The 20,554-nt window shown below is 46.3% G+C and overlaps 1 protein-coding gene across 1 annotated transcript in view; it reads right to left on the bottom strand.

Annotated features, from left to right (window-relative positions):
• Positions 1-4,727: 4,727 nt before the first annotated feature.
• FSHR (follicle stimulating hormone receptor) overlaps positions 4,728-20,554 on the bottom strand; it is a gene marked incomplete at its 5' end in the record, with an annotated part of 113,485 nt that continues 97,658 nt past the window's right edge. The window contains one exon of the transcript XR_014166242.1: positions 4,728-4,738. The remainder of the gene's footprint in view (positions 4,739-20,554) is intronic.

The raw sequence follows: 20,554 nt of genomic DNA, 5'->3' as shown, positions 1-20,554 counted from the left end.
GTGTGGCGACGGCTTCCGGCGAGATCTTGCACGATCCTGAGATCTCACAGAACTCTAGCAAGATCTCTCTGGAAGCCGTAGCATGACCCCAGTGGCAGTGGTGGGCAGGGCACAAGTAGTGACAGTGCCTGAGGCAGCTGCTTCAGTCTACCTCATAGGCGTGCCGGCCCTAGGGTCTAATGATGTTGCAGTCAATGGGAATGAGCAAAGTCCAAAGCACGTCCAAAGTCCGTTTCTGGGGCCTAAGTTTATTTCCTGGGGTAAAATCCTAAAAAAAACCCTTAACAACTTTAATCATAAATAAAGCTCAACAACTTCAATCCTAAAAAAAAAAAAGGTCAACAACGGCCCTTCACTTCATTAAATTATTATTATTAAATCTGGCCCTCTTTGAAAAAAGTTTGGACACCACTGCGGACTCAACCAGGATGAAGATCAATGTCCAAGTATGTCTCTCCACATGAGACCATTGTTTGGGCTCCAGTATTTTATTTTGTTTCATTATTTATCTATTTATTGAATTTATATACTGCCCTATACTCAGAGGTCTTAATTCTGTCTCACATGCTTCTTAATTCTGTCTCACAAAAAACCCCAAAAACATTTGCTGACAAAAAAAAATCCAAGTCTCACAGCATACATTTAAAGCACTATTACAGCTCTTTAAACAGTCATGGCTTCCCACAAAGAATCTGGAAGCTGTAGTTTGTTAAGGGCGCTGAGAGTTGTTAGGAGATCAATGTTCCCAGGGGTGGAATCAATATCTCTTCACAAGGATCCTTTGAAAGAGAGGCACAGCTGATCCTGCCTCCCTCCTGAATGCTCCTGTTTATGGCTTTGCCACATTAACATGTTGTCTTTTAGGTGCACAGCTGAAACATCTCAGGTTAGTCACACTTGGACCCATTGAAATTCCTGGCCATGATTACTAACTTATATCCATTAATTTCACTGGGTCTACTTTGCGTAAAAGTTAATTGAATACAACTCTTCGCTTAGGCACCCATTAAAACATTATTACTCACTTGGGCTTCTGACAGCATTAGCATCTAGCTTGGCTGTTTATTTGCTGCTGTTTACTGTCAATTGGTTTTGCTCGCTTTTGTTTTATTCCTCGATAGAGTAAGGGGTTACAATAGACTGGCTGTGGCAATCCAGCCAAATGGGTGGAGTATAAATAATAAAATTATTATTAGATTATTTTAACTCTTTCTGTAAGTTGTCTTTGAGACTTGTGTGTGTGTGTGTAAAGCTGGTTGGCAAATGTTTAAATAAATGAACAAGGGCCAGCTTATTCTGTCTTCAAGCAGAAATCTGTGATTTGTTTTCTCCCTCCACCCCCTTGAACAACTTGGGACTGTTTCACCTCTGTAGGAAAGTGTTTGGGCTCCAGTATGCATGCTTCTTAATTCTGTCTCGCAAAAATGCTTGCCGCCAAAAAGAATCCAAAAAACTGCCAAGCTATGTCTTTGCAATCAAGCCTTTATGTGATGCTGGCAAAGGCAGAACATTTTTGCCAAGAAGAGTCGCCACCTTCATTGTGAGCTATAGGAAAATACTCGTTTTATTAAGAGCCTCTCTTTCTCTTTCCAAGGACAGCGACAGAAAGCGGAGGCTGTGTGGCTTGGAGGAATCACAGCTCCCTGAATGAAAAAGACCAGAATGAAACACCCCACAAAGTGGGGATCAGGACAGGTCTAAGCAAAGGACTTGCTCTCTCAGTGCAGAAGGAGCTGCGGAAAGTCACTGTTGTTGTTTAATCGTATAGTTGTGTCCGACTCTTCCTGACCCCATGGACCAGAGCACACCAGGCACTCCTGTCTTCCACTGCCTCCCGCAGTTTGGTCAAACTCATGTTGGTAGCTTCAAGAGCACTGTCCAACCATCACATCCTCTGTCATCCCCTTCTCCTTGTGCCCTCCATCTTTCCCAAAATCAGGGTCTTTTCCAGGTAGTCTTCTCTTCTCACGAGGTGGCCAAAGTATTGGAGCCTCAACTTTAGTATCTGTCCTTCCAGTGAGCACTCAGGGCTGATTTCCTTAAGAATGAAGAGGTTTGATCTACTTGCAGTCCATGGGACTCTCAAGAGTCTCCTCCAGCACCATAATTCAAAAAATGTCTATGTCCATCATGGAGTTTTCTTGGCAGGGATACTGGAGTGGCTTGCCGGTTCCTGCTCCAGGTGAATCATGTTTGGTCAAAACTCTCCACTATGACCTGTCCATCTTGGGTGGCCCTGCATGGCATAGCTCATAGCTTCTCTGAGTTATTCAAGCCCCTTTGCCATCACAAGGCAGGTATGAAGGGGAAGTCGCTGTTGGTGGCTTGCAAACAGTGGTTTGGGCCGAATGGCAGATGCAACTGATGGACTATATGCAACTGGCGGAGATGACTGGCAGAATCCGAGACCTGGGAGAAGAAAGGATTGAAGAAGATTGGAAGAAATTCAAGACCTACCTGCAGAAATATTGTGATTTAGTGGAATGTTAAGAAGGATGCTTGGTTATAAATAATTGGCCATCATTAAAATAGATTAAGAATTGATATTTAAGCATGTGGTCATAGATTTGGAAATAAGATGATAATTTGCTTGACAAAAATTATTAAAGATGCAAATGGGAGTGGGAGGCGTGAGGAAGCTCAAGAATATTATGAAACTTTGTTAAAACAAAGCAATAATGTTCATTTTTATTGTATTTTCTTATTAAAAAACCTTAATAAATATTTATTAAAAAATAAATAAATAAATTATACCAATGTGAAAAAAAACAAAAAACAAACAAACAGTGGTTTGGGCCCACATGCCCTGTGCTGTTTGACTGTGCTTTGGAGAAGATGTTTAGAGGGAGCCCCAAATATAGTACCGATTCTTGCCATTTGTACGGGTCTGTGCAGCAGCATCCAAGTATAGTAGCTCAATGAAACGAACAACAACTCTGCGAGGCACCATGGATGGGATCATTATATGATGAGTAGTCATCAGTGGAAGCCTTGAACAAGGACTTCCACTTGTGCAATGGGTTTCCTCCCCTTCTCCTCCCCTCCTACCCCAAATTTGCCCAGGATGTCAGGAAAAACCCCATAACAGTATGTGTGTGTGTGACTTATTCCATCTGGCAAACAAAAACGCTTACACCAATAGAACAATAAGAACACAAGTCTGAATTCTTCCCTAAGTCTTATTGTCAGAGCTGCCCGAGGTCCCAGCTCACAAAGGACCAACGCCAGTGCGTTACTATTTACAAAAGTCTTTATTGAAGTTCAGTTTCGATTTCAAAGCCGCGGCGCGCAGCTCTACGTCTCAAACTCTAGACCGCTGAAGCTCCGTCTGAATCTCCTCCCCCCTGACACCAGTTTAAGACTCTAGCCTTGCTCCACCTCTTCCTTTGCTCTCTTCTCCTCTGGGCCCGCCTGTCCGCTGGGGTCTCGCCTCTTCTAGACTCTTCTGACGCTGAGCAGTCCCCTGAGTCTTCCCCCTCCCTCCGGCGGGCTTTAGGACCTGGTTCCCAATCCGGGTTTCCTGCTGTGCCGCGCGCCTGTACATTCGAACTTGGCGCGCGCGCCCAGCCGGCCACCTTCCTCCTGACCGTTACACTGCTCCTGTCACTGCTTCCCCCTTCGGGGAGGCTAGCTGAACCTGACTTCCCCTCCGTTCCCTCACTCTGCGATGGAGGCATGGCCAGCCCTGACTCATCTCCTCTCCCTGCTGGAGGAGAAGCTGGCCCTGATACATGTGACTCCTCCCCCCCACTACGCTCTGGTGGATGAGCTGGTCCTGATCTCCCGCTGCTGCTTTGGGAGTCCCCGCTGGCCCCTTGCTTCTGGTGTGTGTCCCCTGGGACCCCCCTTGCCCTGGCCGTCGGCGCCCCCCTCTGGGAATCTTCTGATTTGCTGGAGAGGCTCATGGAATCTCTCGGGCCACTTTCATACTCCCCTACGCTGCCCTCAGATTCTTCCCCTTCGCTCTCCATTTCCTCTCTCCCCTGTGCCTCTGCTCCTGAGCCCCTGACACTTATGGTTGTTCCTAGTAAAGGTATTGTCCTGCTGTGGGTTTTAAATCTCCCCTCCAATAGATCAACACATCTGCCTGGTCAATTTGTGCTTCCGACATTCAATTGAAATCTGCAATGTGAGATGCATTAAAAAAAGGATACCTGCTCTTTTCCTGTCCCCCCTGCACTCCCCCTCCCATCAGAAAATAATTGAAAAAAGGGGCTTGACAAATGCAACTACCATTTGCACAACACGCCCCCCCTTGTCCAAAGCTGTCACTCCTTCCGAATGGCAGGTTGAAAGCAGCAAGGTATTAGGAAGGTATATCCGTCTCCATTACAGCAGGGGTTTTATTGCACAATATTACCATCGCTAGCCGGACCAGTGGACTGTGCTGTTTATATGCAGAGCACCCCAGCCATGCAGTCCACCCCTGCATGAATATGATGATAATAAAAGAGTGTGCTCCTTGAATAATGCATGCTCTCAAAGTGCTCTTGGATCCTTTAAAATTATCTGCTTTTGGCAGATATGTAGCTGTTAAATTTTCATCAGAGGCTCTTCTTCTTCTTTGTGTTATCGGCACGTCACATAAACCTGCCTATTACTCACAAATGAACGTTGCGCCATAGTGCTCTTGTCCTGGATGTATGTTTGTGCTTTGGGGGTATAAATAAATAGCAGATGAGAGAAGGATGAGCAAACCTGGAACGAGATGCACCAAAATGATATACCTGACTTATGGCTTGTTTCTTCAGTTCATGGCCTGGTTTTCCTAAGTGTAAGAAGAGGCTGGCGGAATCATGCCAGCAAACACATCTAATCTGGCAGCCTCTTCTTGAAGTAACCAATCAGATGCAGCAAGCAGGACTTGAACACAGCAACCCTTTCCCCACTCATGATTCCCGACAAGTGGTGTTCAGAGGCTTACTGCCCCTGACAGCGAAGGTGGATCATAGCTACCCTCCACTTACCAGATGGTCTTGAAAAATCTGGGATGTGCGTGGCGCTGTGGTCTAAACCACCGAGCCTCTTGGGCTTGCTGATTGGAAGGTTGGCGGAGGAAGCGGGCGGACCGTTTGGTCAGTGTGGAGCCTGTGTGACCCAAGCCACCACTTTTCTCCCAGGAGAGATGCGTGGCTTGGGCGCGCTGCAGGCCCCGCGGTGAGTGCCACCTGGCATTTTGTCACCCCCCTCAGTGGTGACACCTGGGGTGACCCGCACCCCCCTTCCTTTGCCCCTGCTGCCCTCCATACTGAGGGAATGTGGGGTTGTTTTTTTGCCTTCACGTAGGCTTGCGTATTTGAAAATAAGGCAACGTTTACAAAAGCACCCTCAGGTGCTCTGCCACCCAAAGGGAACCGGACTTGGAAGTAGCGCTACCTCAAAACGTCTCACCATTCGGAGGTGGAGAGAACAGATACAGTGGTTACATACGATTAGGTACATAACCTGAGGTACCACTGTACTCCCATCAGCCCCATCTAGCATGCATTCATACAGGCTGGGGCTGATGGGAGTTGTAGTCCAAAACAGCTGGAGGGCAACAGGGTGGGGAAGATTAGTATAAGCTCATTCCTACCTGATCACAGGTTGTCCCAGACCACCACCCACTTCCTGCACAGCTCACCCCCACCCCTTTTTTTCCAAATACATTTTTATTAATATTATATACATAACAAGCATACAAACAGATACAAACAAATACAAAAAAAAATTACAACAAGAAAAAAATAAAAATATACAAGCCAAACTTTTTTCCTCTCTCTAACTATACAAAGAGAGATTAATCCGGCTACTTCACAAAAAAGGAGGGGAAAAAAACGAAAAAAACACCAAAACAAAACAAAACAAAAAAAACCCTCCTGGACTTCCTTCCATCCTTTTGGTAAGTATCAAATATTTACTTCCATTCACGTATTTGATTTTTGATCTGTAAACCTAAATTCACACGCTGGTAGTATTGTTCTGTGGTGTTTAATGATGCGGGGAGCTGCTTCAGATAGAAGTTTGGCAAACTGCTCTCTAAAGTGCCTTCTACTTGCCTATTGGTGGCCACATGAACTGCAGCATGATCACAACCTAACGATTTTATTATACAGGAAGAAAAATCCTCATTAAATTCATCAGCAATTTAATGCAGTTTTTTCCCTAACATACACATGCAACTTTACTAAATTAACACATTTTTGCACAGCCATTCCCCCTAATATAATGCATTATACAGTGGTACCTTGGGTTAAGAACTTAATTTGTTCCGGAGGTCCATTCTTAACCGGAAACTGTTCTTAACCTGAAGCACCACTTCAGCTAATGGGGCCTCCCGCTGCTGCTGCGCTGCCGCCGCACGATTTCTGTTCTCATCCTGAAGCAAAGTTCTTAACCTGAGGTATTATTTCTGGGTTAGCGGAGTCTGTAACCTGAAGCGTATGTAACCCGAAGTACCACTGTATGTGTATTCAGACTTCTTTGCATTCAGTCTTCGACTTTCTGCGCGTTTGGGGGGAAAATGCTCATTTTGAAAGCGTTTTTCTCCTTAGTCGAGTCGGATGGAGACATCTATTTTTGAAAATGGAGGCTTGAGAGGTTCGCAATTTTAACCAGTGGGTGTGCGTTTGTGCAGGCTGCATACAAATGTTTTGGGATTGTGTGTGTGTGTTGCTCACTCCTGCTCAAGAGGTTCCCCTTTCCCAAATCTCAGAAACACGAAATCTGCCAGAAACTCCCTCACCCCGAACCCCAAATCCTCATCCGATTATTCCCTTTGTCTCTTGGAAACAATTGCGAGGCGAAGGAGACATGGTGACATTTAACACTTTTTAATGCGTTATTTGAAGACAGTGGGGGAAGAAAAGGGGGGGGAATCCTTACATAACCTCCAGTATTCAGCACAGGTCTCCTGTGGCTGCTCTGCATCATCAGAGTCAATGCAGAACTCTGTGTCCCGAAAAAACAACATTCTTTGGTGCACTAATACATCATTAATGCTCCTTTCCCTTTGCAGGTCCTCCTGCAGGGCTGCTCTGCGTGAGATGGATGTAAGGAAATGTGGGGTTGGGTTTTTTTAACTTCCTGGGAGCAAATGCTGGGTGTGCTTTTTTTAGCTGAGTAGGGGTGTGTGTGCTCTCTCCTCCCAACTTAGTTCTCACCCCAAAGCAACCTGCACATATTTTGGGACATTGCATGAATACCTTACAGTGTATATATAACTAGGGGATAGAAAAAATCTGTCAATTTCAGCACCTCACTTTTCCACCCTTAAGTTCACTTCGCTACATTTCTGCATCGATTTGGCAAAGTCCTCATGAAAACCCATCAACATTTTAGTGTGCTCTTCTCCTGATATATACAATTTCCCCTAATGCTTTTTTTTGCAAGTTGTTTGCTGTCATATAATGCATTTTTTTGGTGTGTTATCTTCACCACTGTTCTGGCTGGGATGGTTTTTATTTTTATTGATTTTAGATAAGTTTTATCACTTTATCCGTTTGTTTTGTAAAGGTGCACTCTCTTGTTGCAACTTGCCATGGGACCTTATACTGAAAGGCAAGAAAGAAATCTTATAAAGAAAATAAATAAATAAATATAATATTTGCCATTTTTGCAGGCTTTCCCCTAAACATACATTTTTTCTTTCGTTCGTTAGTGGACTGCATCACAAAATTCAGAAACATGCAGGTTTCAAAGGATGCCACGTTTTGTTTCACAATTTGTATATTGTTTCAGGAAGTGCCAGTTAGGGGGGCTCACGACATTGTGTGAATGAAACCAAAACACCCCACCAACAGCCTGTACGCAGAAATGAACCCAATTCCCACAGAGGTGTCTCCTGTAGAAAGATGGAACCAGACTTTACATGACTCTTTTTTTAAGCATCGGAAGGGGAGAAGGGTGATCTCTTCCACAATAAGGATACCCAAAGCATCCCCCTTCTTTGTCCTCAGAGCTGTCTGTGGACAAACACCGACTCCCTTTGCAGGGAAAGCGAGATGTGCGCCTCAATCCCATAATTGCTTTTGACTGGACTTAACCATCCAGGGGTCTTTTACCTTTTTTTTTACCTTTAACAACAACAACAACAACAACAACATATTATTTATACCCTGCCCATCTGGCTGGGTTTCCCTAGCCACTCTGGGCAGCTTTGAGCAGAATATTAAAATACAATAGTCTAAACAGGGCTGCCTTCAGATGTCTTCTAAAAGTCTGGTAGTTGCTTTTCTCTGATGGAGGGTGTTCCACAGGGTGGGCGCCACTACCAAGAAGGCCCTCTGCCTGGTTCCCTGTAACCTCACTTCTTGCAATGAGGGAACCACTAGAAGGCCCTCAGCGCTGGCCCTCAGTGTCTGGGCAGAATGATGGGGGTGGAGATGCTCCTTCAGGTATACTGGACCGAGGCCATTTAGGGCTTTAAAGGTCAGCACCAACACTTTTAATTGTGCTCGGAAACGTACTGGGAGCCAGTGTAGGTCTTTCAAGACCAGTGTTATGTGTTATGTGGTCTCGGCGGCTGCTCCCAGTCACCAGTCACTAATTGTTTAGTGTAGATGTGGTCTTAATTGTTGGAGAATGATACCACCCCCCTAATTTAAAAATGCAGGAGACGTTTTCGGTACAGTACTACAGCAAAATTGCTGCTTATGTGAGGTGTTGTGGTGAAATGGCAGCACTATTTCAGCGGCTAACTTTTCTGGCTGTCAAAGCCTACAGATATTTTACTGAGGTGCTCCAGATTACCCCAAGCCAACTGCATTTTTTATGACCCGCAGCCCATTTCTGTCTTGCTGAATGTCCAGTTATCCATAATCTAACTGTCTGATAAATAGCTTTCCCTCACCTCCTTCTTGGTTAGTGTTGAACAGGAAACCTGTGCACCCTCCCTCCCCGAAAGTTCCTATTTTATTTTATTTTTTAAAAAAATTGGTGTGAGAAAGAGATAACTGCATCACTATTTGCTCCAAGAATACTGTGGTATCCTCTCCTCGACTTGTCTACAGACCAGAATGCTTTCTACACCTGCAGTGCCGCACATGATCCAAATTTCAGGTTTTTTTTGTTTTTTACTGTTTAAAGTGCTTTCAAAGACCATATCAGCTTGTTGCACATTCTTGGCCAAAACCCTTGGCCAATTCAATGTGGGTGAGCGTAGTGAAGTGTCTAAGAGAATGAGCTATGAATCAATTGGACAGCCTCCAACATTTCTCCGATTAAAATTGGGGCGTCCCATTCCATAATGATAATTTTACTCTTTATACCCTGACTAGGTTGCCCCAGCCACTCTGGGCAGCTTCCAACATATATAAAAACATAATGAAACGTTAAACATTTAAAAAACCCTTCCCTATGCAGGATTGCTTTCAGACGGCCAGGGGGCCAGATAACTCCATACCATCCAACATTTCTCCAATGAAAATAGGAACATCCTAAGGAAAAATGGAGCATTCTGGGATCAAATCAGAAACTGGGATGGCTCATCTAAATCAGGGATGTCCATGGAAAATAGGGACACTTGGAGTGTGCACACATCACCTGCCCCACATATTGAAGGGTAGTCCGAAAAGGGATTCTGGGGGGCGTGGCCCTGTCCGAAGCCTATGGAGGTGAGGGCCTAAGGCACTACCCAGAGCGGTGACCCCAGGGGAGTTCCTAGTTGATGTGCATCAGCAGGACTCCCCCTACTGGTGGTTAACCCTTTCCAGACTTCAAGCGGACGGGCTGAAGCCGGATATACCGTATTTTTCGCTCCATAGGGTGCACCGGACTATAGGGCGCACCTAGTTTTTAGGGGGGGGGAATCAAGAAAAAAAAACTTATTCCCCCCCCCCCAGCCCCAAAGAGCAAAGAAGCCAAGACAGCCAGCGGGATGGATCTCGCTCACTGTCTTGGCTTTGTTTTTAGCTGCTGGGCTGGGGCGGGGGAAGCCTGAGTTTCCCCTGACCCCAGCCCCCAAAACAGGTCCAAGAGCAGCGGCAAGATTGCACGCAACCTCGCCGCCGCTCCCGGAGCTTGCGGGGCTGGGGTGGGGGAAGCCCGAGCTTCCCCCGACCCCAGCCCCCAGAACAGGCAGCTATCTGCAAGCCTTCTGAGAGCAGCGGGAACTTGCGGATAGCTGCCTGAAGCCCCCGGAGTGCAGCCTTTGAAGTTGCGGAGGCTTTGCGCAGTTGCGGAGGCTTTGCGCAGCTAACCCCAAGCTAGAACAGCAAGACGGAGCACTGCGCAGTGCTCCGTCTCCCTGTTCTGGCTTTGGGCTTAGCCGCGCAGCCTGCATTTGCTCTATAGGACGCACACACATTTCCCCTCAATTTTTGGAGGGGAAAAAGTGTGCCCTATAGAGTGAAAAAATACGGTAGTCGGTTAGGACCAATGCCTAAGACAATACCGCTCATCACCTGTAACCAATAAAGTTGTGGCTTTATTTAGTGCATTAACCTTAATAATTGTGATATGTGTCTTTATTTTCACCGGGGGGGGGGGGAACTTGCCACGCAAGGTGGCCTTAGGCAAACCAGTCCCTGCCAGCAGGTTTACCATCTAACAGACACGACACACAAGGGGAAAGGGAAGGGGGGGGGGAGGGAACCCAGGCATCAATTCTTAAACAGCAGTTCTTTTACTGGCCAGCTATCACAGAAGTAGTTCAGGAGCAGGAGCTGCCTGATGAACTTCTCTTTGGGCAAGGCTGGTGGAAGGAGCCCATCTTTGCATCTCTCCCACTGAGACAGCCTGATGGAATGGCTGCTGCCCAGTGACAGATGAGGGAGGCGAGGCCTGATGGAGCTGGTCTTTCGACAGAGCTGAAGCCATGGAGCTCCAGCATCCGTGTGGATATGGTGGAGGGTCCAGGAAGAGGGATCTGGCCAGGTATGGCACATTCAGAACCTCCTAGCCTGTGCCTTCAACAGCAGCTATGGCACCAAGCAGGGTCCTGAACAACCCCAGGAAGGGCCTTCCTGCAGGCAGGAGAGGCCAGGGCAATTGTTGGGGGTTGGACTCGATGGCCCTTGTGGTCTCTTCCAACTCTATGATTCTATGATTCTCTCTGCCTTGATGGAGCCAGGATCTGCTTGGTCAGAAAGACATTTGAGCCTGAGCTAATGGTAAGCCACTTCCCTGAATGACCAGTGTGCTGCTTGTCTCTTGCAGCTGGAGAATTGTGCCCGTTAGTCTGAGGCCCAGTTTGCTAAACGTCACCATCAGATTTTATTGGTCAACCAAATACGGGTTATAGCCTGTCTCTTCCTCCTCCCCCACCCCAGAGCTGTGATTCCTGAATTGTAGGGGATTGGACTAGATCCCCTACACTTCCAACATTTCAATTCTAGGATGCTAGGAATTCATTTCACAGCAAATCACTGTGTGCAAGCCCCTGTGAGGTTCTGCCTTTCTAGTCGTTGACCTGTGATGGCTCATTCACAGGCTAGAGCTGCTGAAGAGCTGCTACTATTCTCACTAAAGACAGCATGGGACTTAGATGAACCATCCAGCTGAATTTGCTGCATTAACCCAGTGCCATTTGCAGAAATGGTGACGGTCAACTTTGGGCATATTTTATTGACTAATATAGATCTGGTTTGTGGTCTTTCCCCTGCAAACTCTTGCACTAAGTTAATCACAGTATACAAGACCCATTTTACAGTTACTAAAGTCATCCACATCCCATGCTCTCCCTGGCCACCAATAGAACCAACTAAAATTAAACATCTTACAATACTTCCAGAATATGTTGTTTATTCGTTTAGTCGTGTCCAACTCTTCGTGACCCCATGGACCAGAGCACGTCAGGCACTCCTGTCTTCCACTGCCTCCCGCAGTTTGGTCAAACTTGGGGGACGACAGAGGATGAGAACACTGTCCAACCATCTCATCCTCTGTCGTCCCCTTCTCCTTGTGCCCTCCATCTTCCCCAACATCAGGGTCTTTTCCAGAGAGTCTTCTCTTCTCATGAGGTGGCCAAAGTATTGGAGCCTCAGCTTCAGGATCTGTCCTTCCAGGGAGCACTCAGGGCTGATTTCCTTCAGAATGGATAGGTTTGATCTTCTTGCAGTCCATGGGACTCTCAAGAGTCTCCTCCAGCACCATAATTCAAAAGCATCAATTCTTCGGCGATCAGCCTTCTTTATGGTCCAGCTCTCACTTCCATACATACATGTATGTATGGAATACATACTTCCAGAATATGCTCAACCTTAATTGCCATGTTAATGGCTGATCTGGATGCCACCAGGAATGCTGCAGCGGGTGTTGCAACATGTGTTAGCCACTTCTTATGTGCACTATTTGGGGACAAATCTGATTCATTTTGCACTTAAAGGCAATCCTACTTAATTCACATCTTCTGAAACAATACGCAAACCAAATACGCAAACCCAGCCACCCTTCAAAATTCACGATTCTCTGACTTTTGCAATGCTGTTCTGCCAAGTAATGTGGTATAGTGTAAAGTGTGCATAAATATGCACATATTTATGGACATAATATATACAGTGGTACCTCGGGTTACATACGATTCAGGTTACATACGCTTCAGGTTACAGACTCCACTAACCCAGAAATAGTGCCTCAGGTTAAGAACTTTGCTTCAGGATGAGAACAGAAATCGTGCTCCAGCGGCATGGCAGCAGCAGGAGGCCCCATTAGCTAAAGTGGTGCTTCAGGTTAAGAACAGTTTCAGGTTAAGAATGGACCTCTGGAACGAATTAAGTACTTAACCCGAGGTACCACTGTATAATGCATTATATTAGGGGGAATGGCTGTGCAATTTGGTAAAGTTGCATGTGTCTGTTAGGAAAAAAATTGCATTAAAATGCTGATGAATTTAACGAGGATTTTTCTTCCTGTATAATAAAATCGTTAGATTGTCATCATGCTGCAGTTCATGTGGCCACCAATAGGCAAGTAGAAGGCACTTTAGAGAGCAGTTTGCCAAACCTCTATCTGAAGCAGCTCCCCGCATCATTAAACACCACAGGAGTGGCGATGTTAAAAGGGGTGGGGGTGAGCTGTGCAGGAAGTGGGTGGTGGTCTGGGACAACCTGTGATCAGGTAGGAGTGAGCTTATACTAATCTTCCCCACCCTGTTGCCCTCCAGCTGTTTTGGACTACAACTCCCATTGGCCCCAGCCTGTATGAATGCATTCTAGATGGGGCTGATGGGAGTACAGTGGTACCTCAGGTTATGTACTTAATTCATTCTGGAGGTCCGTACTTAACCTGAAACTGTTCTTAACCTGAAGCACCACTTTAGCTAATGGGGCCTCCTGCTTCCGCCGTGCCGCCAGAGCACGATTTCTGTTCTCATCCTGAAGCAAAGATCTTAAGCTGAAGCACTATTTCTGGGTTAGGGGAGTCTGTAACCTGAATCGTATGTAACCTGAAGCGTATGTAACCTTAGGTACCACTGTAGTAGTTTAAAGCAGTTGGAGGGCAACTGGTTGGGGAAGGTTGCCTTGGGCTATCCAGCTCAATATGCTTACACCAATCGACAGCAGGCTTTTAGGCAAGGGTCTTGTCTGAGGATGCCCAGGGTTTAGCCTGGGACCTTCTGCATGCAAAGGACCTGCTCTGCCACTGAGCTACATTCCATCCTCAAAGTTTATCCCTTTGCCTCCTCCAGGCAGACTGACAATCAGAAGCACTGCAGGGAACACTGTATATTAGATTTGCCATGGAAATAATGAATAAATAACATGAATGAATGAATGCCCCCTTACTGAAGTGTCCCTGTGTACATGTGCTGCCATCCTAGGTGTACCATATGCACCCTGCAGAAATAGGCCTGGACACTTTGTACTCCTCATGTAGCTAAACACAACTTGATTGTTTCTGCAGCTGTGTGTGGGAGACAAGTGCCTGGCATTCCATTTTTTTTTTGAATGGCTCCCTCCCAGGGTTGGCAGGGAACTGTGCTGCTGAGAAAATTCTGTATCTAGTAATTACTCCAGGGAAAGAGGTTGTTTGCTTTGAGCAAGCACACACAGTGCTGATGCTTGCTCACCAGTGGACTACTTGGAATGAAATCGCCAGCAGCACTCCGGAGATTTCAGCGATATTTGGTTCTCCCCAGGTCAACATCTGTTTTTGTGATTTCTGACTTTTGGTCGCGCTTGAGTGTGACCAAGAGACTGGAAACCACTGTAGGCAGCAGAGCTCTGAGTGCAAAGTGCCAGTGGGTTTTGCATTGCCTGGGTAATCCCTTCTGGGGGAAAAAGCTGGGAATGGGGAGAGAGATGACTGGGGCATCAGGGGTGAGAAGTCCCATGCAGAATCCAGTGTCGGGACCCCAGCCTACACTTGAATAGGACCCTGGCAGAGACACATGCCTGACTGGCATGTTCACTTCCTCCTGGTCGATCGTTCGGGAACTTCAAAAGCTTTCTTCAGCCCGAATATCACAGTGACTGATGCCAACAGACACTGGCACACTTAGGGATCTGCAGAGTTTGTGCAACTTGTGTAACAGACCTTAGCAACTCAGCATTTTGGCTAATCTATTTTATTTACATATAAACAGACACAGAGCACTGCAACATGGCGCCCTCTCTCTCTAGCATCAGACAGCAAAGAGAAAAAGAACAAAGGACAATAGTCCCACTTCACGGAACACAGTAACACAAACATCCTGTCTCTGTCACTTACCACTCTGGAGTCAAAACATACACCATCATGTGATAGACAAAAATCCCATGACTGCAATCATGGAGCAGGAATCCTAACATCCAGAGCCCATGTGCAGGCCTATGAGATGGTGGTGAGAGCAGCAAAGACGCCTTCCTTTTAATTAATTAAATTAGCAACTCAAGATAATTCATGCCCACCCTTCTGCTGTGGTTGCAATAGGCAGGGTGGTGTACAAGAAATTAACATTGCAAGAAAGGCACTAAAAAAATAAAAATGTAAAACAATAAACAATGGAACTTGCAACCTACATGTAGAGATGGACAAGTGTGATGATTATACACATGAAACAAGAATTCTGTTCTGGATGTCACTGTCAGTATGCATACATGGAGCAAAATACAAAAAAGTGATTGCCACAAATGATGCTCTATGTGTTTGATGTTCTTCCATATGTGGAAGCATTTTCTATAGAGAAGTATAATATGCAAAGCAGTTGTGTGTGTGTGTGTGTGTGTGTGTGTCAGACTATATCAAGCAAAACATTTTTTTTATAGCAGTATTCTCCCGCCCACCAGCCAGTTCCCTAACCTTCCCTTTTCCCTTAAACAATGTCCCTTGGATTAAAGGCTCCAGTCTTCTTCCTTAAGGGTTCCACTTCCCAAGACCTGTGTCTCAAAGACAAAAGGCTGTCCATTCATCACACCAAGCAAGCCAGATTCCCCACTCCCCTGCTATGATTTTACAACTGCTGAGCGGAAACGGACAACCCACCCTTATAAATTCGTCTCGAAGAACTCAGGAAGTATACCTGTGTGAGAGAAAGAGAAGGCCTCTTAATCAAGGGTGCTGACTCGCCCCCCACATTGCAGGGGGCATATCATGTGATGCGTCCCACTGCTGCGAAGCTGGGGCTCATGTGTGAGTCAGGGAATGCTCCACACCTGGTAGAGATCTTGTGCAGAAAGGTGCTATCTCTTGGCCTCAGCATTGGTCCTGTCATATGGGGATGCTTGTAATGAAGAAGTAATAGTAATTTATTATTTGTACCCTGCCCATCTGGCTGGGTTTCCCCAGCCACCCTGTGTGGCTTCCAACAAAGATTAAAAATACATTAAAATGTCACACATTAAAAACTTCCCTGAACAAGGCTGCCTTCAGATGTCTTCTAAATGTCAGGTAGTTGTTTATCTCTTTGACATCTGATGGGAGGGCGTTCCACAGGGCGGGTGCCACTACTGAGAAGGCCCTCTGCCTGGTTCCCTGTAACCTCACTTCTCGCAGTGAGGGAACCACCAGAAGGCCCTCGGCACTGGACCTCAGTGTCCGGGTAGAATGATGGGGGTGGAGACGCTCCTTCAGGTATACTGGGTCGAGGCCATTTAGGGCTTTAAAGGTCAACACCAACACTTTGAATTGTGCTCGGAAAAGTACCAGGAGCCAATGTAGGTCTTTCAAGACCGGTGTTATATGGTCTCGGCGGCCGCCCCCAGTCACCAGTCTAGCTGCCGCTTTCTGGATTAGTTGTAGTTTCCAGGTCACCTTCAAAGGTAGCCCCACGTAGAGCGCATTGCAGTAGTCCAAGCGGGAGATCACTAGAGCGTGCACCGCTCTGGCAAGACAGTCTGTGGGCAGGTAGGGTCTCAGCCTGTGTACCAGATGGAGCTGGTAGACAGCTGCCCTGGATACAGAATTGACCTGCTCCACCATGGACAGCTGTGAGTCCAAAATGACTCCCAGGCTGTGCACCTGGTCCTTCAGGGGCACAGTTACCCCATTCAGGACCAAGGAGACCCCCACACCAGCCTGTCTCCTGTCCCCGAAGAACAGTACTTCTATCTTGTCAGGACTCAGCCTCAATCCTTTAGCCACCATCCATCCTCCAATCGCCTCCAGGCATTCACACAGGACCTTCACTGCCTTCACTGGTGATCCTAGCTCTCTCTGTGTTTATATTTTAAGTAAGAGGAAGCATTCAAAGATGCACTCACACCCCGCTGCAGTTTCAAATTGCACAACCCAGCAAAAGCCCCCCCCAGCTCTTCTGATGTGTTGTCTGTGCTCTAAGCTAAGTCAAAGTCACACCAAAATCAAAGTACTCAGAGTCTGGATGCAACAGGGAACTCTGATTAGTTTAAAATCAGAAGCTAACAGTTCTGATCTTCTCCTTGTAGCCACACCAAAGGAGAGGAAGAGGGAGCATGGAAACCTGAGACTGGTGCAAGTACCAGCACATATGCAACACTAAACTATAATTTAGCACAAGCGTGGGGGACCTATTGCCCAGCAGATGTTGTTGGACTCTAACCCTTCCTGCCTCCACAGCCAGCAAAACCAGAGGTTAGGGATGATGAGAGCTGTAGACCAGCAACATCTGGGGAGCTAAAGGTTTCCCATCCCTATTTTAGCATTTACATCTTAAGCAGCTCAGTGTCTAAAGGGAGAGATCAGAGACACAGCTGGACAGAGATCAGAGGGGAAGAAGGGAACGCTTTGGGCTTTTAAAAGTGCACCTTCTGAACTCAATCTTTGCCAGAGTTACCTCTGAGAATTCCAATGTCTTTATTGCACAAGCAGGCTAGGATCTTAAATGTGAAGAGCAATTTCAATTCCTTGATACAAATATTCCAGCGCCCCTGATTTATTTGCTTAATAGTTTTCTCAACCTCACGCTGCTGTTGTGCTGTCTGAGTGCTCGATGACAGCCTTGGATTTTTTATGTTGTTTTTTTTGCAATTGGCCAGATCCTCCCAGAGGTTACCTTGACCCCAGCTGCAGAGGATGTACCAGATAAGTGGAATTGTAGATAAGTGAAAGCACTTCTTGCAGACTTCATCAACACACTCCCTCTTCAGCTATATATACTTGTCCTCGGCTGTTATTTATTATTTCTCTGATATTAGCTTGGGCAAAAGGAGATTTGAGAAGTGGAAGTACAACATAGTCGAAAGGCAATTGTATCAATAAAGCTCCTTGGAGATGCTGCAGTTTCCAACGGACTGCTAATGTCATTTGCCATGGCTATCAGCGCCCTTAGAGAGGGCATTTGGCCACACTTTGTTGTTGTTTAGTTGTTTAGTCGTGTGTGACTCTTCGTGACCCCATAGACTAGAGCACGCCAGGCACTTCTGTCTTCTGGCCAAATTTAAAAGGACCCCTGACCATTAGGTCCAGTCGTGGCCGACTCGGGTTGCGGCACTCATCTCGCTTTATTGGCCGAGGGAGCCGGCATACAGCTTCCGGGTCATGTGGCCAGCATGACTAAACCGCTTCTGGTGAACCAGAGCAGCGCATGGAAACGACGTTTACCTTCCCGCCAGAGCGGTACCTATTTATCTACTTGCATTTTTGACGTGCTTTCGAACTGCTAGGTTGGCAGAAGCAGGGACCGAGCAATGGGAGCTCACCCCGTTGCAGGGATTCGAACCGCCGACCTTCTGATCAGCAAGTCCTAGGCTCTGTGGTTTAACCCACAGCACCACCCGTGTCCCTGGCCACATTTTACTTATATGCAAATAACGACCTTGCTTTTGAATTTCCTGTTACTGTGCCAACATTCCACCCATATACTACTCAGTTCCTAAACTTCCTCCAAAATTTATTTCCTGACCATTCATCGTTCTGTAGTCTTCCAACAGAACACCAACCCCAAAGTTCTCAGTCACAAAGATGAGACTTGGTGAAGCCTCAGGAACCCAAATCAAATAGGAAATAGCTTACAAGCTGCTTCCACCAGACATGGAAATTTAATAGTACCCAATTGCCGCTGGCCAGTTTTAAGTTGCTTATAGAATAGCTACTCCATTTCCAGACTTGTGGAATGCAAATAACATTCTGTAGCCACCAGCACAGTTCCTGTGGGGAATATACGGTTTCTTTAATTGGAGTTTTTTTTGTTTTTGTTTTAGCAAAGGTTGGATAGCAATAATAATAATAATAATAATAATAATAATAATAATAATAATAATAATAATTTATTATTTATACCCCACCCATCTGGCTGAGTTTCCCCAGTCACTCTGAGCAGCTTCCAATCAAGTGTTAAAAATACAGCATTAAATATTAAAAACTTCCTTAAACAGGGCTGCCTTCAGATGTCTTTTAAAGATAAGATAGCTACTTATTTCCTTCACATCTGAAGGGAGGGCATTCCACAGGGCGGGTGCCACTACCGAGAAGGCCCTCTGTCTGGTTCCCTGTAACCTCACTTCTCGCATGAGGGAACCGCCAGAAGGCCCTTGGCGCTGGCCCTTCGTGTCGGGGCAGAACGATGGGGGTGGAGACGCGCCTTCAGGTATACTGGGCCGAGGCTGTTTAGGGCTTTAAAGGTCAGCACCAACACTTTGAATTGTGCTCAGAAACATACTGGGAGCCAATGCAGATCTCTTAGGACCGGTGTTATGTGGTCCTGGCGACCACTCCCAGTCACCAGTCTAGCTGCCGCATTCTGGATTAGTTGCAGTTTCTGGGTCACCTTCAAAGGTAGCCCCACAAAGAACGCATTGCAGTAGTCCAAGCGGGAGATAACTAGAGCATGCACCGCTCTGGCAAGGCAGTCTGTGGGCAGGTAGGGTCTCAGCCTGCGTACCAGTGGAGCTGGTAGACGGCTGCCCTGGACACAGAATTAACCTGCGCCTCCATGGACAGCTGTGAGTCCAAAATGACTCCCAGGCTGCGCACCTGGTCCTTCATGAATGCTTTAGCTGAGATTGCTTCATTGCAGGAGGTTGGACTAGATGACCCTCAGGGTTCCTTCCAACCCTATAATTCTATGTTTCATAGTGTATTCTTCCCTCCTCACCACAATCCTGATTATGACTGCTCCCCCTGCAATTTAAGGGGTGGAGGAGAAAAGAAATGGATATAAAAGCAATGAGGTTAGGAAAGCAAAGTGTTAAAGTGAAAGAGTTGATTCGCAGAAAGTCGAGATGAACCACAGAGTTGGAAATGGGCAGAGCAATCTATAGAGGCCAGAACATATTGGGGGATATTGTGGGGGAACTGTTCCATTGCATTCAAGATAATGTGTTTTTCCCCCCTGAGCTCTGGTGGGAGATATGATAGATGAACAGGGAAAACATCTTCATGATGCCTTGCAGTGAGGGAATGAAGTGGAGCTATTCCATAGGGCAGCACAAGACACAGCACAAATAAGGATTTTATTTTATATGGCATCCATGCTGGCCATTTATGATAATATGAAGTACAGTAGAAAAATGGGGTCTGCTGTGACCCACAAATACACATTCAATTTCAGTTTCTTATTTTTCCAGTCTTAAATTCAGTTCTTTACATTTCCACATCAGTTTCATATTTTTTTTAAAGTCCTCGTGAAAACTCACAGCATTTTCATGTGGATTTCTTCTAATATACACACGTGTCTGTACTTTTGCCTAACACGTAATTTCCCCTAATATAAAGCAGTATGTTATTTTCACCAGTATATGCTTTTTCATTCACTTTACTCTAGCATGTGTGTTTTAGTACCCATTAAGGTAAAGGTACCCATTAAGTACCCTTTAATAGTACTCATTAAGGTACGGGCAGGGGTACCTTTACTTTAAGGTAAAGGGAACCCTGACCGTTAGGTCCAGTCGTGACCGACACTGGGGTTGCGGTGCTCATCTCGCTTTACTCGCCAAGGGAGCCGGCGTCCAGCTTCCGGGTCATGTGGCCAGCATGACTAAGCCGCTTCTGGCAAACCAGAGCAGAGCACAGAAACGCCATTTACCTTCCCACCGGAGTGGTACCTATTTATCTACTTGCACTTTGACGTGCTTTCGAACTGCTAGGTTGGCAGGAGCAGGGACCGAGCAACGGGAGCTCACCCCGTCGCGGGGATTTGAACCGCCGACCTTCCAATCGGCAAGTCTTAGGCTCTGTGGTTTAACCCACAGTGCCACTTGGCTGCAAATGTGTAGAAATGCAAATTTCAGTCCGTGCATTG

This window comes from Podarcis melisellensis, assembly GCF_964234715.1.
Source record: "Podarcis melisellensis genome assembly, chromosome: 3".
Classification (NCBI taxonomy): domain Eukaryota; kingdom Metazoa; phylum Chordata; class Lepidosauria; order Squamata; family Lacertidae; genus Podarcis; species Podarcis melisellensis.
This window is presented reverse-complemented; position numbering and strand designations above follow the sequence as displayed.